Source organism: Lethenteron reissneri, chromosome 42, assembly GCF_015708825.2.
Source record: "Lethenteron reissneri isolate LAM-NWPU_2019-01 chromosome 42, ASM1570882v1, whole genome shotgun sequence".
Classification (NCBI taxonomy): Eukaryota; Metazoa; Chordata; class Hyperoartia; order Petromyzontiformes; family Petromyzontidae; genus Lethenteron; species Lethenteron reissneri.
The window spans coordinates 7056803-7060953 of NC_083820.1; the positions used below are offsets into that span (position 1 = coordinate 7056803).

Genomic DNA, 4151 nt, shown 5'->3' on the forward strand with positions numbered 1-4151 from the left:
CCAGCAACAGCAGAGAGGCAACACTCACAACAACCGGCAGAACGCCGGGCGGATAAAACGCAGCAAGTTGGTGCAGTTGGGAGCACAGGTGGTGCATCTGCCAGTCATCTCAGTCAATCAACACAACACCTGGGTCTGTCCCGTGACCTCCTGCCAGCAGCGAGCCTTCTGTACTTGCATGTGGCCTCCAAGTGCACCGAGCCTGGCACAGATGCTGTGGGGTGACTTCAATGATTGTTGCGTGAGATGCACCACCACAGGGGTGAAGGAGCGAGGTAGTCGTGGCCGAGCGGTTAAGGCGATGGACTAGAAATCCATTGGGGTCTTCCCGCGCAGGTTCGAATCCTGCCGACTACGCAATTATTTTGGTATTTTTATTTTTCTGACCCTCGGCATCCGAGCCAGCTGAGTTCGATTTCCGGCCACGGCCGACGACGTCCCTGCCGATGCGATGTCGGAAGTGATCCCCGGCCTCCTCTAGGTCGACTCAGCCTGAAATACTTTGTGCCCTGAGTCTATAAGTAGCTGAGAAAACGTCTGGGAAATTGTCATGTGTTTGTACAAGGCATAGCTACCCCTTATTTCATATAAACAGAATGTCAGTTCTCTGAATAGCAATGAAACAACATAGAACACCACACTCACACCGCCAGCATCATCACCATCATCATCACCATCAACAAGCCATGATCAATCCACTGCTAGATGAGGACCAGCCGTCACCATTTCTCACGGATCGTGCGGCTGCCGTCAACGAGCTGATTTCCGTGGCTCCATCTCCGCTGCGGACGGACAAACTCGGGCGCGTAACCTTCTCTTCGGAGATCCGTGCGGATTTTTGTATGTGGGGAGACAAAGGCGGTCGGGCGGGGTTCTGGCTGGCCACCCCCCCCCCTCTCATGTGCCTTTGCGAACGTCATAGCTGCTAGCTAATAACAGCACTTGCCCCCAAAGTATGTTAAGGCTATGCGGGGGATCTTTGTCTTTGTGTTCGTCTATTTTTTTAAGTGGGTGGTTGTGTCGTTGTGTGTGTGAGTGTCATGCACGTGTGTGTGTGTGTCATGCAGTGTGGTGTGTGTCGTGCAGTGTGTGTGTGTCGTTGTGTGTGTGTGTCACGCAGTGTGTGTGTGTGTCATGCAGTGTGGTGTGTGTCGTGCAGTGTGTGTGTGTCGTTGTGTGTGTGTGTCATGCATAGGTGCTCGCTAACAGCACTTGCCCCTACAATCTGTAGGCTATACGGGGGATCTTTATCTTTGTGTGTCATGCAGTGTGTGTGTGTCGTTGTGTGTGTGTGTCATGCAGTGTGTGTGTGTCGTTGTGTGTGTGTGTGTTATGCAGTGTGTGTGTGTCGTTGTGTGTGTGTGTGTCATGCAGTGTGTGTGTGTCGTTGTGTGTGTGTTGTGCAGTGTTGTGTGTGTGTGGGTATCAATCTCCGTGGGAGCGGTAGCGCCACGCTGCGCTACGAACCCGGCGACCCCATTTCGATTTCCGCTCACGATCAACACCGGTGACGATTATCTGAACCGGTCCTGGGCCTCCCCTAGGTCGACTCAGTATCAAATAAGTACCCGGTGCGGTGTCTAAACATCGTCACTAGGGAGACAAAGGCGGCCAGGCGTGGTGCTGGCCTTTCACCTCTTGGCCTAGTTGTACATTCATAGGTGGTCACAGCGCTTGCCACAAAACGCCTGTTGAGGCTATACGGGGGATCTTTGTCTCGTGTGAATCGCACTGACGAACGTCACGCTGACGTTAATTTGACCTCACGTTACATTCGATGCAATGTTCAGTTAATTCCGAGTCATCCTCATTAGCAGCTCTGATTGCATCAGTGACATCACGAATTGGAGCGTGTAAATGTGGGAACTGTGGATTTAATTGAGAGACGCTTTGGTTTTAGGGGCTGGATCATCTTATTTGTTTCATCTCGCGATGATAACTCTGACCCACATTCGCAAATGCGAAAAAGTACAAATCACCGAGGAAATCTTCGTAAATGAGACAAAGATCCCCCGGAAAGGCTTCACAGACTGTTGGGCAAGTGCTGTTAGCGAGCAACTTACTGTCTATGATGGCACGGCGCACGAGGAGGAAGAGGCCGGATCCACCACGCCCGGCCGCCTTTGTCTCCCCAGTGGCAATGTTTACGCACCGCATCAGCTACTCACTTGAGGCTGCGTCGACCTAGGGGAGGCCCAGAACCAGTTCAGATAATCGTCACCGATGTTAGCCGTAAGCGGGAATGGAACCCCGGTCACCGGATTTGTAGCACAGCACGCTAACCGTTGCACCACCGCTCCCCACAAAGACAAAGATCCCCGGTATAGCCTTAACAGACTGTTGGGGCAAGTGCTGTTAGCGAGCACCTATCAAGGCCGGAACGGCACACGAGGGGGTGGCTGGCCAGCACCACACCCGGCCGCCTTTGTCTCCCCAGTGGCGATATTTACGCACCGCACCAAGTACCCATTTGAGGCTGAGTCGACCTAGGGGAGGCCCAGGACCGGTTTAGATCATCGTCACCGGTGTTGGCGGGAATCGAACTTGGGTCGCCGTGTTCATAGCGCAGCGTAGCAGTTACCGCTGACCACACACACTCCCATACTCCTACACACGAGTCAATTTGCGTATAATCCCTCGTGATGTTATTTCGCTGTCGGGAATGTGAGCGTGGGTTTGGGGTAAGAAAAACAAAATGCGACTCACGACCCCAGCCCGGACACCGGGCGGAGGCGGCTGCGACTCTGTGGTTGTGGTTCGTGGTGTTATTGTTGTGGTCGTTGCGGGTTGGTATGGTCGGGAATAAGAGCATTTGTTTGCTCAGCGGGATTTTCGAAGACAGATCGCCGTGACTCAGCACGCGTCATCACGATGAGTGAAGGGGAAAAACAGGGCACGCGGATCGGGGGAAGAAACGAAAACCCATGGACTCCCCTCCCCACCACCCACTTCCCACGTGAAGGGCTCACAAGTGACGCCGTCACATCGATGCCTCGTTGTCAGGAACGAAACAGGAGGAGGAATGACGGAGCCAGGATTTTCAGGTAGTGGGAGGCAACCCCTCCAGCAATGAACAATGATAGAGGAGTTGTTAGTAAGTAAGGAGTTGTTAGTAAGGACTTGTCCCTTGCTTCTTATTCGACGCGTGTGCGGCGATGGTGTAGCCATCGATCGAGGGTCGAATTCGAACCGCGTTGTGTGATCGGCATCGCGCTCGCTGAAGGTGAATGACTTCAGGGAAGTCGTGTGCTGTAGACGCAACTGTGCACAATTCTGAGTCACTTATAACTGCTTTGCCGTTACTTATTGCCAATTATAGACTCAGACTATTGTCCTATCATCTCATAGAGTCCCTGGCACATAATAATATGCTACACAGTGGCAGTAGGGGTCGCAAAATGCCGATTTATTACTAATAAACCCCAGTAATCCGATCGAAATTAGGAACGAGCCACCCCCCCCCCCCCCCCCACTGGCTCCGCTAGTGAGGGGGAGGATTTCTCCACAGATCTGGCTGCCGCCTGATGATGCCGGTTGTGATTACTGGCGTAACGTCGTGCTCGGTTTGAAAAATATGTTGTTGATTTGCTCTCCAACACACAGGCGGTGTGCTGTACTAGTAACGAATTTGCGCGTTTCAAAGACAATGCACATCCTAGCAGAGCATGTTTTTGTTTCATGATTCCTTGAAAAAGGTTTCTTTTTACGTGTTTTGACATCTTAACACAACTGTTTTATTGCCAGAAAGGGCAAAACCCTATTCTTATATTTGTGCACGTTTTGTCTACGTGACAAACCTTACTAATTTGGCTGTCTCGGATGGTGGCGGGTTTCACGACACAACATTTACATTTACGAGATCCCCTATCCCACCGCGTGTTAAACCGAGTGGGGGGACGTCTCGCACCCGGTGAGCCAAATACGCCGAGAGCCCGGCGAGAGGACCCCTGTGGGTTAGAGCAGGGGGGTCCCCAACCCCCGGGCCGCGGTCCGCTACCGGTCCGTGGCCTGTTAGGAACCGGGCCGCACGGCAGCAGAAGGAGGTGAGAGTGGTGAGTCCGCGCGTGGAACCCGCCACCATTGTTTTATTATTCACCACTTCCATCAGCGCCTCTTTCCCGTACTGCGCACTCGTCTCAGCCACAGTTTTT

The 4151-nt window shown here is 52.8% G+C and overlaps 1 non-coding gene across 1 annotated transcript; it reads left to right on the top strand.

Annotated features, from left to right (window-relative positions):
* The first annotated feature begins 275 nt into the window (after positions 1–275).
* On the top strand, positions 276–357 carry TRNAS-AGA (transfer RNA serine (anticodon AGA)). The gene has a single exon. It is a non-coding gene; the product is annotated as a tRNA-Ser (tRNA).
* The last annotated feature ends 3794 nt before the right edge of the window (positions 358–4151 follow it).